Source organism: Cebus imitator, unplaced genomic scaffold, assembly GCF_001604975.1.
Source record: "Cebus imitator isolate Cc_AM_T3 unplaced genomic scaffold, Cebus_imitator-1.0 Scaffold521, whole genome shotgun sequence".
Lineage (NCBI taxonomy): Eukaryota > Metazoa > Chordata > Mammalia > Primates > Cebidae > Cebus > Cebus imitator.
In genome coordinates this window covers 741,692-754,352 of record NW_016107836.1, presented here as the reverse complement: position 1 = coordinate 754,352, position 12,661 = coordinate 741,692, and the positions used below count along the sequence as shown (strand labels likewise).

Below are 12,661 nucleotides of genomic sequence, written 5' to 3'. Positions count from 1 at the left end.
GGGGGAAATAGGTGAGGGACGGTGAGGGGTGGGGAGCTGGGGAGAGATAGCAAGGGGAGAAATGCCAGATGTAGGTGATGGGGAGGAAGGCAGCAAATCACACTGCCACATGTGTACCTATGCAACAATTTTGCATGTTCTTCACATGTACCCCAAAACCTAAAATGCAATCAAATAAATAAACGGGGAAAAAAAATACAGGTTTAATTACCTTCAAAATGATTACATACTGCATTTTTAGATCATAATTTAATTAAAGATATCCAGACATGATTAGCCATCTAATCTTCAAATATAAAGAAAAATCTATAGCATTATGTCATATTATACTATCTAGGATAATTGATTAATGCCTACTATTTCAGGCATGGCAACGTAAGATAGCTTCGATTTTGTGGCACTATACAAAATTCAAGATCTAGTCAAGCTAAAGGTATAAAAATTCTATTTTATATGTTCCCTTATGGAATTGACTAAAGAATTAAATCCTAAGAACTAAATTCATAAGTGATTTGTTAATATTTAATACAAGGTGCATGCTGCTTAGTACATTAGTCTATTGGTGAAGACAAACTAGTATAAAAAATTATGGCAAATACTGGCCAGGTTTGGTGACTCATGCCTGTAATCCCAACACTTTGGGAGGCTGAGGCAGGAAGATCACCTGAGGTCAGGAGTTGAGACCAGCCTGGCCAACATGGTGAAGCCTTGTTGCTACTAAAAATACAAACATTAGCCAGATGTGGTGGCACGCATCTGTAATCCCAGCTATTCAGGAGGCTGAGGTAGGAAAATCACTTGAACCTGGGAGGAGGAGGTTGCAGTGAGCCAAGATCGTACCACTACATTCCAGCCTGGGTAACAGAGTGAGATTCCATCTCAAACAAACAAACAAACAAACAAAAAGTTATGGTAAATACAATGGCTCAGGCCTGTAATCCCAGAACTTTGGGAGACCCAGGCTGGTAGATCACTTGAAGCCATGAGTTTGAGACCAGCCTGGCTATCATGGTGCAACCCTCTCTCTACTAAAAATACACACAAACACACAAAGTTAGCCGGACATGGTGGTACACACCTGTGGTCCCAGCTCCTTGGGAGGCTGACACATGAGAATTGCTTGAACCCAGGAGGTAGAGGCTGCAATGAGCTGAGATCATGCCACTGCACTCCAGCCTGGGCAACAGAGCAAGACTCTGTCTCAAGAAAAAAAAGGTTATGGTAAATAGTTTCAGAAAAAGGGATGATCTGAAGCTGTGATAGGCAGGTACAAGAGGTTCTCCTCCATAGCAGTAGTTATTAGTCAGTGGTTCACACACTTTAGTGTAATAATCACCAGGAATTGCTTGTTAGAACAATCTTTAAATTATAATGTAGGATGAGTTTTTGTTAGAAAGAATTCTGTATACAGTATATGTAAGCCCATCAATTGCTTGTTGATCCTTGTAACTTGCTTTTATATTTTGGTATACAGCTTTTTCCTTGATCATCTATCACTTTACAGAAGTGTACAATCTTAGCATAATGGTGTTATGTCATATTAACCAATATTCTTACAATTGGTGATACTAATGAAGACTCTGAGGGATGACAAGATGATGACAAAATTTTTGATTCACTAAGATTAAACTATGGTTGGTGTGTTTTGATATTTTAAGAATATTTTACTGTGTTTTTTGGTCATGGCTTCATGATATTAGTAACTTTTTATAAATAGAACTTTAAATTAATTAGACATTTCATATAGTAATAATACCAGAAAAAAAGAGAATGAGAGAACAACAAATGTTAGTGCAGCAGGCAGTCATCTATGAAGTATGATATTTGGAGGGACATACCTGATAGAAAATATCCTTTTTATAGGCTGTTATTGTGACTGAAATTTGGCTATCAGAGATATTGATTTGCATATGATTAACAGATATTGAGTTTTCACTGTGTATCTAGTACTTTATACTCATTGTCTCAACTAACTCTCTAATAATCCAATGAAGAATGTAATGTTATTATCTCTACTTTAAAGATGAATAATTTAATGTCCTCTTCTCTATGTTCTCTTCCTGGGTGATCTAACTTAGTTCCATGGATTAAGCACCTTATTCTCTTTACTTCCAAATTTGTATTTCCAGCTGAAACCCTTCTTTAAGCTTCAGACTCAACATTTCCAGTTGCCTTTTTGACTTTTCCATGTGGATGTCTCATAGATACCTTAAACTTGACATCTGCAAATATAGAACCACTGATTTTTGTAGCAGATGCTATTGGCTCCCTATTTAACTTCATTTTCTCCTTCTTCATTATTGGCCGAGTCATAATTTTGTTAGGTTTTCTATATGCCTACCCACCATGTGGATTGGGGAAGAGTAGCTGAGATTACAGACGCCCACCACCATGCCCTGCTAATTTTTGTATTTTTAGTAGAGACAGGGTTTCACCATGTTGGCCAGGCTGGTCTGGAACTCCTGACCTCGTGATCCACCCGTCTCAGCCTCCTAAAGAACTAGGATTACAGGCATGAGCCACTGCGCCCAGCGCTTTTCATTAAATTTTGAATTAGAAGCTCAAAAGAAAACCTATTCTATTAGGAAAAAAGAAAAAGTCTTATTAAGATTATGCCTAACCTCAATTTTAGAATAAGGATAATTTTTTAAAATATGTAGATAAAGTCTCACTGTGTTGTCCAGGCTGGAGTGCAGTGGCTTGATCATAGTCTATTGCAACCTTGAATTCAAGAATAACTTTTGACTTTTTCTCACATGTGCATTAATCTAAAATAAGTTTAAATAAAATAAATAAATCATAAGTTCACATAAAACCACTCTCATGGTGTATGTAGTACATATTCTAGATAATTATTTGTAGTTGATTAATCCATGATACTGATATTGACACTTAAAATTCAATAGCTAATTGACATGTTACTATATTATATATAATGTAAAACTCTAGAGTGAAAATATAACATATACAGCAAATTTTAGAAAGATTTCAACTACAATTTGTGATGCTACCAATTATTACATGAAAATTTTAAAGCTATATGCAACACTGACTATAAATATTTATCCATTAATATTTATTAAATGTACATTATGTGCCAAGCACTGTGCTGAGGTTACAGATACAAAGATGAATATCCTCTGCTCACAAGCATGAAAAGAAATAACTATAATGAAATGTAGTAAGTGCTATAACTATAACAAGTTATAAGCACTTGTTATTACTACAGCATTTAAGTAGACTGCAGAAACCCATTCATTTACTTTGTGCATACAAGTTATTCTTATAAGGTCGGGCACGGTGGCTTATGCCTATAATCCCAGCACTTTGGGAGGCCAAGCCAGGAGGATCACTTGAGCCCAGGAGTTCAAGACCAGCCTGAGCAACACAAGGAGACCCCTGTTTCTACAAACAAACAAAACAGCTGGGCATGATGGCTCACACCTATAATCCCAGCACTTTGGGAGGCCAAGCCAGGAGGATCACTTGAGCCCAGGAGTTCAAGACCAGCCTGAGCAACACAAGGAGACCCCTGTTTCTACAAACAAACAAAACAGCTGGGCATGGTGGCGTGCGCCTTTGGTCCCAGCCCAGGAGGTTGAGGTTGCAGTTAGTGGTGATTGTGCTACTGCACTCCAGCTTTGGTGATGAGTGAGACCTTGTCTAAAATACCAATACTAATACTAGCACAACAGCTCACACTTTTTGAATGCTTACTGTCAGCCAAGCACAGTGCTATGCACTTTATGCACCTTATCTGTCATATTTATATCTTAGAGATAGGTAAGATAGGTAAGGAGGTTGGGTGGCCCTTCTCCAAAATGCTTGGGACCCGAAGTGTTTCAGATTTCAGGGATTTTTTTGGATTTTGAAATATTTGTACATTCACAATGGGATATGTTGGGTTACAGACCCAAATCTAAACACAAAATTCACTTATGTTTCCTATGCACCTTATGCACATAGCCTGATGGTAATTTTACACAATATTTTTAATAACTTTGTATGTGAAACAACATTTTGATGGCAGTCTGTCATATGAAGTCCAGTGTAGAATTTTCCACTTGTAGCATCATGTTGGTGCTCAGAAGTTTCAGATTTGGGAACATTTAGGATTGCAGATTTTTGGATTAGGAATGACCATACTGTATCATTATTATTCCCATTTTATCAATGTGGATTTTGAGGCATAGAGATGTCAAATGCCTTATCCAATGTCCTGAGCTAGTAAATGGCAGAGTAAGATTTGCACCAAGCCATTTACTCTTAAGTACTATGCTGCATGCCATCTACTGTGCTAGCCATTGAGGCTTTAAAAGCATATATGACAAAGTCCCTGTCCTCAAAAAGTTCACAGTCTATTAAGAGAGAGAACGTGTACACAGATAATTGCAAGGGCCTGTGATAAATACTACAATAAAGATATGTACGGTAGAGTGATTGCACCAAGCAGGCAATGATTAGTTCTACTTAGATGGGAGCGGAAAGTTGATGAAATTTCAAAGAGGAGACCTGTGAACTGGAATTTAAAAAATGAGAAAGCGTTTTTAGATAGGCCTAGTGACAGTAAAGAGTATCCAGGTAGAGGAAGCAGCATGGACAAAGAAAGGCAAAGGGAACTGCTGGTGGTGGTAGAGTCAGGATATGCCAGGCAAGTGGAGGAAGACGTACAGAGTTCTAAACTTGTTTTTTTGAGACAAGGCCTCACTCTGTCACCTAGGCTGGAGTGCAGTAGGGCAATCATAGCTCACTGCAGTCTCAAACTCCTAGGCTCAAGTGATCCTTCTGCCTCAGCCTCCAAAGCAACTGGGACTATAGATGTATGCCACCATTACTGGCTCATATATAGTTTCTAACTACTGATAGAAACAGTTAGGTTTCTTTAAATGTTCGCATGTACCATGACATGAAAATGATATCCCCAAAGTGAAAATAATGGTTAAGTCCTTAAAATTTTTAAGTTTTTATTTTAAGTTGTTACTTTTTTTTTTTTTTTTTTTTTTTTTTTTTTTTTTTTTTTTTTTTTTTTTTTTTTTTTTTTTTGGCCGTCTCAGTCTGTCACCCAGGCTGGAGTGCAGTGGTGTGATCTCGGCTCACTGCAACCTCCGCCTCCTGGGTTCAGGCAATTCTCCTGCCTCGACCTCCTGAGTAGCTGGGATTACAGGCACGCACCACCATGCCCAGCTAATTTTTTGTATTTTTAGTAGAGACGGGGTTTCACCATGTTGACCAGGATGGTCTCGATCTCTTGACCTCGTGATCCACCCGCCTCGGCCTCCCAAAGTGCTGGGATTACAGGCTTGAGCCACCGCGCCCGGCCTGGTTCAAGCGCTTCTTATGCCTCAGCCTCTTGAGCAGCTGGGATTATACAGGCACGCACCACCACACCTGGCTAATTTTTGTATTTTTTGTAGAGACAGAGTTTCTCTATGTTGGCCAGGCTGGTCTCAAATTCCCGACCTCAAGAGATCCATTCACCTTGGCCTCCCAAAGTTTTGGGATTACAGGTATGAGCCATGACACCTGGCCGAAAACCCTTTTATAAGGACATCAAATCCTATTCTCCCCTCATGACCCAATCGTCTCCTAAAGGTCACATCTCATAATACGGTTTCTTTGGAGATTAAGTTTCGACATGAATTGTGGAGAGGACAAAAACATTCAAACCACAGCATTGATCATCGGGGAAATTGCATCGAGTTAGAAGGGCATCCAGAGGTGATTACATTCAACTCATTAGCCTCTCTGAATCTAGTTTTCTAATATGCAAAAAGTGCATAGTAATAGCATTGTTGTGGAGACTAAGTTGAAATGATGTATGTAAAACACTTAGCTCATTGTCTGGCACATAGTAAATTATCATAAATATTAGTATTATTAGAGTATAGCTGTTATGGTTAGTAAATATCAAATTGAAAGGTCATGGCCCATCCATTCATTCATTTGAATTTGTTTGGCATTTATATGCCAGGCATTGTGCTAGAATCTGGTTCGCAAAAGTGAACAAAATTCATCTCTGTTTTCACGAAACTTGTGTCCTAGGATACAGTTAATAAATATACCAGATGAGATGGTGATTGCACTACAGAGAATAGAACAAGGTGGGGTCAAAGTAGGGGATGTGCATGGGTATTACTATGGGGTAGTCAGGAATGTTCTCTCTGATATGGTGACATCTGGGCAAAGGCCTGGAGAAAGGGAGGGAGTAAAAAGAATTCCAGACAGATTTTTACTGGGAAACATGGTTAAAAATTTGAGGGCAGGGACCACTTCTTTCACATTTTGGTAACATGCAAAAACTATGTAGGCCTGAAACATATTACATTAGTATGGAATGACTGACTATTTAACAGAACATACTAAAACGTATTGTTAGGTACTTAAAATAGATGTGATTATCAATATAATTAGATCTACAGTTTTTTTCCCCTACTATTTCACTTTAAAAATTAAGCTACATTCTTTTTTTTTGACAGAGTTTTGCTCCATTGCCCAAGTTGGAGTACAGTTGGTGCAATCTCCGGTCACTGGTTCCTTGACTTCACAGGCTCACTCCATCCTTTTACCTCAGCCTCCCAATAGCTGGGATTACAGCTGCATACCACCATGCCCAGCTAATTTTTGTATTTTTTAGTAGACAAGGCTGGGGGGGGCGTCTCACCATGTTGCCCAGGCTGGTATTGAACTCCCGACCTCAAGCGATCCTCCTACCTCAGCACCTCAAATTGTTGGGATTACAGGCATGAGCCAGTGAACCCTCACAACCAGCCAACATTTATTTTTTGAATGAATAACACATTCACATGAAGCAAACATCAAAAAGTATAAAAAGCTACTCAGTGTCTCCCTCTCTCCCGTTCCCATCCACACACTTCCCATTGCTCCCCACAGGTAACACTCGTTTTTCTTTCATCTTTCCAAAGACTTAAAAAAAGAACCCGAATATATAAGCCAATGCACGTTGTAGTGTTGTTCCTTGTATGAGAAAAAAACATCAAATATCCAGGTATCTTTTCAGAGCTTGTATTAAAAAGAAAATAAAATCAATCATATTTTGCCCCAGGTGCTCATGATTCCCCCCACCTATCTCAGGCTAATGACCTTCACCCGGAAGTGCCCGGGGGGCGGGAAAAGGTGAACCGGAAGGGCCAAAAGAAGCCAGAGCCGCGCTTCACTGAGGCAACCCGGAGCAGTCATAGCGTGTAGTTGGGCTGTTTAGGAAGCAGCCCTAATCTTTTCATCCAGGGTGCACTTATGGGCTTGCCCTGTGCTCCCCTGCCTAACCTACCCTTCCTTGCTCTGGTTGTCAAGGGGCTGCTTTGGCTCGGACTGCTGGGCTGTGTCTAGAATCTTCCAAGCTCCCGACCCAGGAGAAGCAGCCACCCTCAGGCCTCCTTCTGGACCTCCGCTTGGGCAGGATTGAGGCTGCGGGTGAGTCATGAGGGGCTCGCCTGTTCATTGTGGAGAAGCGCCTTCTGTACCTGTGCCTTGTGTGGTGGGGGTTTTTGTTTTAAACCTCGTGTTTGCCTTATGAATGCAATGCAGCCATGTTGGTTGTTTTTGTGAAAATTTTCGAACAACTCTGACCACTCAGAGTTGGCAACATTTGGAACTGTCATTGGTGAATCTCGACTTTTCGTTGGTGGACGTTACTTTCGGAATATTTTAAGTGTAGTGGGAAAGTTCTAGTGCAATTGTGGAAGCGTGTAAATTCCCAAGGAAAGTTCTCTATTTTTTCTTTATTCTGTTGATAATTTCGTTTTTCCCAAAGTGCCTTGCACGAGCAAATTTAAATGGAATTTCACTGGGAATGAAATGACTACCCTGCTAATCCTAATAATGCCGAATTATAGATATAAATTATTTGGTTGGGGCAGTGGCTCACGCCTGTAATCCCAGCACTTTGGGAGGCCGAGGCTGGCAGATCACCTGAGGTCAGGAGCTCGAGACCAGCCTGGTCAACATGGCGAAACCCCGTCTTTACTAAAAATACAAAAATTAGCCGGGTGTGGTGGTGTGCGCCTGCAATCCCAGCTACTCGCGATGCTGAGGCAGGAGAATCGCTTGAATCTGGGTGGCCGAGGTTGCAGTGAGCTGAGATCGCGCCACTGCACTCCAGCCTGGGCGACAGCGAGACTCTGTCTCAAAAAATAAAATAAAAATAAATTATTCATGTCATTGCTGTAATCTTCCACTTCACTTTGCTTTTGAAAATAAGTGACAACTTTTAAGGCATTTATGGGAAACTTTACGATCGCTGCACTCCTTTAGAAAGAAAATGTGAAGATTCCACAGTCTTCTGCTTACATTAATTGAGATCCTTGAATTAATGATTATTGGTTATTTTGCTTTAGTTGTGATAAATTCCTATGGCTCTCTTTGTTTTATACCTTGAAGCAAAAACCTGTACTGAAATACCGCAACCTGAGAATCAGCAAATATGCTGTGGGTGGTTTCCTCTTTAGTCCTTCACTGGCGTCTTCTCTCAGCCATTTCTTGGGCCAGTTTGAGTCTTTACAACTCTCTCTGGTTTCAGGGTTGCCTTGGGGTAGTTGTTAAGTTTTGGAAGTTTAGATGCCCCACTTTCATGATTTATAAGGCGAGTTAATGCAGCTTGAGAAAACGTTTTTATTTCTATGTGGCTTCTTCATACCGTAGTGTCAGTAAGGAAGCGAATGATGGATTTTTAGAATTCCGAGTATCCACTAGGCGGCAGCATGTTTTTAGTTTCTTTCGCTCTGACCGTGTATCCGGTAATAACTCTACTGGTGCGGTGATAGTGTTATTCTAATAGTAACAGATGTCATTTGTGGAATGCTTATTACACGACAGGGACTGAACATTATCTCATTTAATCGTAAAAAACAAACCCCAAACCCTGTGTAGGTATTCCTAGTATTCTCTTTATACTTCGTGAGAAAACCTTGGGAAAGAGATTAAATAACAATGCGAAGCTGATTACACAATCCACAAGTGGTGGAGCTAGAATCGAAACCCAGATGGGTAATTACTATTTCATGCTAACAAAACTAAAGTTATTGCAAGTTTGACCAAATTGTGAAAGATGCTGTAGTTAAGATGAGAAGTCTAATTGTGAGTTTTCTGAAGAAGTGAGAATTGGGTACTGTTATTTATATAGTGTACTTGCTACACATAGTGTACCTAATTAGAGGTACACCGTTTCCAAAAGGCAGTATTTCCTAAACTGTGTTCCAGGGAGCACTAGTCCTGTGAGATGCTTCAATAAAAAAAGGTTTTTATGGACAGAAATACTCTTGAATTCATTAAGGGCTCTAAAATGTCCTGCAGTAAAGGTACTTGTTTAACCTAACTTTTTTTGAACTCACAGCATTCTTAAAGTTTTCTGATTACAGCGGACATTAAGAAGTACATTTTACATGCAGTACCATACCTGAAATATTATTAAATACACATGAGGCAATACTTACCTTAACCATAAGCAGTGTACACTTATATTTTCTGTTTTATTTTGACTAGTCTAGACTTTCTTTTAAAAAAAGTTCTGGTCAAGACCCATTACATTGATTTTTTGACTCATGAATGAATCGCAATCTACAATTTTACCGCACTAGACTGTGAGGTCCTATGTTTTTGTGCTGTGCTTATTAATGGACCACACTTTGGGAAATTGTGTTAGGGCTATAGTTGAAAGAAGTCATTGATGCAATGGTAAATTTCTTTGTTGATGGATTATGTTCTTTTATCAGTCCTGGTAACAGCTGAATGAGAACGGTGGTGGGGATGTGTGTGTGTGTGTGTGTGTGTGTGTGTTTGTTGGGATATAGGATCTGGCTCTGTTGCCCAGGGTGGAGTGCACTAGCATGATCTTGGCTCACTGCAGCTTCAACCTCCTGGGCTCAAGTAATACTCCTACTTCACTTTTCTGAAGAGCTAGGACTACAGGAGCACACCATCACAACTGGATAATTTTTGTTTTTGTTTTTTGGTAGAAATGGGATTTCACTATGTTGCTCAGGCTGGTCTTGAGCTCCTGAGTTCAAGCAATTGCACGGCCTCAGCCTCCCAAAGTGCTGGGATTGCAGGCATGAGCCACCACACCTGGCTGAGAACAGTGTTTTTTTTAAATTGGGAAGTTATTTGTTACAATCAGTTTAGGCCACTAGTGAAGGAAGAACTAGTGAATTTAGAACAATTTTGTAGATTAGCATTTTCTAAAGTATGTTCTTGGCATACATGTTCCCCAGAATATTAGCTTGCCGTATGAATTATTAAAAAAAGGTGTTTCATGGTCAAGGTAAACTTGGGAAATACAGATTAAAGTTAAACAGGTTCTAACAAAGCTAATGGGACTGCTTATCTCTGAAATGGGGAGTTAGTGTCTGGCATTTCCCAGATTTATTTGACTGTGGGACTTGTTTTTAGAAATGTATCTAGTGGGCCTTGTGCCCCTTAGAACACACTTTGGGAAATCATGTAGATAATTAAGGTAGAAATGTTTTTGTTGTAATGTACATTTAGGTGAAAATTTTTATTGTAAATTTTTTATGTTATTTTCCTAATTCATTTCCTAATGTTGACATGGCAGAGAAACACATCAGGAAGTCATTCAGCTTTCTTAATTTCCTGATGACCTATGGCAATTTTCTGTTAGTAATAAGAAAAACCTTTATGAGGTTTTCTAGTGCTGATTAATTTCACATAAAACTAAAACTTATTTTCAGTTAAGTTCAATGAGCAGTACATTTTTAGCTGTGTTGAAATCAACTTTTTTAAAGCTATTTTGGCAATTCTTGTTTCATATTTGAAAAAGTTTGGAGTTTAGTTAAAAGTTATGTGTTTTATAAAATTCTTAAAGGATTTTCCTACATCTTATTTGTAAGGTGGCCCAAATTAGTGTTTATGTACTTGATCCAAAGGTCTCTAGTATGTTGCCTTAGATTGGCTGAATTTATAGTATATTTAGTAGCTTATTTCATGTTATGGTTTCATAATGATCTTTATGGAGAGAATATCCAATTCTCTCAATCTCTTCATACATATCAATACAGCTCATGTTTTGTTTAAGTATTTCTAAATTTCTAAAATTTATATAATCTTCCCTCTGTTTCTTAAAACAAGGAGAAATTTGGTAAAGATTTTAATGTGAATAGAGAATGTTTTACTCATAATAGTGTAAATATTTTAAGAAACTAAAAGTGGCTTTTGTAATTTTATATAGTTTATGGCAATTTAATAAAATGTTTATCAAGTATTCACTATGACCTCAAGGTTTTTTTTTCCCCACTTGGAGGTTAATAAGTCTTCTTCAAACATGAAATAGTTAATGAAAAAATAACATTATTTATGGGCAGCATTATAAATGGATAAAATAAAGTGCAAAATCATGTCAAATAGACAATAACAGAATGGGGCAATATACGCAATAAAGTGCTAATCATATGATCTGACAATAAGTATAGTTCAGAAAAGGAGAAATTGGTGTGAGTGGGATTTGTAAGAAAAGCTTCACAGAGGAGATGGAATTTGATCTGATTTTAAAATATGTTTAAACAGATAATATAGGGCAAGGCATTTGGTATAATAGAGCAGAATGTGTGATGGTATTAGTTCAGCCTCCTTAACATGACATAAAAGACCCCCAAAGACTGGCCTGTTTCTCAAGCCTCATCTCGTCTTCTCTCAGGCTTACCTGTTAGACTTTAGTCTCCCTACACTACTTTTAGTTCCTCATTTAAAATAATGTTTCTTCCATCTGTGACTTTACTTATGCTGTTTTTCCCTTTAAAATATAAGTATCAAGAAAATTGATTGAAATTTATTATTTATTCTAAATCCTAAATTATTTCATTCTTTCAAAGAAAAAGCACTGGCAAATTACTATAAGGAATCAGTGCCTACAGAGCGAAATCATTGAATACAAAGGAACATAGGTATGGTTTTTATTTGCTCATTTCAATTATTACCTTCTTTTGTTATTGAAACTGCTTATTCATAATAAATTATTTTTCTCAATCTAAAAAAAAAAAATACCCTTATCTAATTTTTCACTTTCTTAATGTCTTATCTTTTAAGTCTCAGCCCAGAAGTCACCTTCCTCAGGCAGACTGACCTTCCCAAGCCACCCCGGATTTTCTCATGCTCGATTTCCATCTTCACACATGATCACATTATATTATAATTATTTTTGTATATCTGTATCTCTTTACTAGAGTTCCTTGAGAAGAAGCTGTCTGTATTTATTTTTTGTTGAGACAGGGTCTTGTTCTGTCACACAGGCTGGAGGGTAGTGGCACCAGCATAGCTAGCTGTAGCCTTGACCTCCCTGGCCCAGTGATTCTCGCACCTTAGCCTCCTGAGTAGCTTAGACTATAGGTGTGCACTACCATACCCAGTTAATTTTTCTGTTTTTTTTTTTTTTTTTTTTTTTTTTTTTTTTGTAGGAATGAGGGTATCACTATGTTGTCTAGGCTGATCTCAAACTCCTGGCCTCAAGTGATCCTCCTGCCTTAGCCTCCCAAAGTGTGGGTATTACAGGACTGAGCCAACGTCCCCAGCCTGGTTGCTGTATTTTAAAAAGAATCATTACATTTTAAATATAGAAGAGACTCAATACATGTTTGTTAAATGAATGCTTTCTTTTCTTTGTTTCCTTTATTTGCTTACGTTAATATTTTCAGGA

At 38.4% G+C, this 12,661-nt stretch overlaps 1 protein-coding gene across 1 annotated transcript in view; it reads left to right on the top strand.

Annotated features, from left to right (window-relative positions):
* The first annotated feature begins 7,135 nt into the window (after positions 1-7,135).
* The window catches only part of CCDC73 (coiled-coil domain containing 73), a 162,988-nt gene continuing 157,462 nt past the window's right edge, over positions 7,136-12,661 (top strand). The window contains exon 1 of the mRNA XM_017514250.2: positions 7,136-7,179. The gene's annotated coding sequence lies outside the window, so the exon portion shown is untranslated. The remainder of the gene's footprint in view (positions 7,180-12,661) is intronic.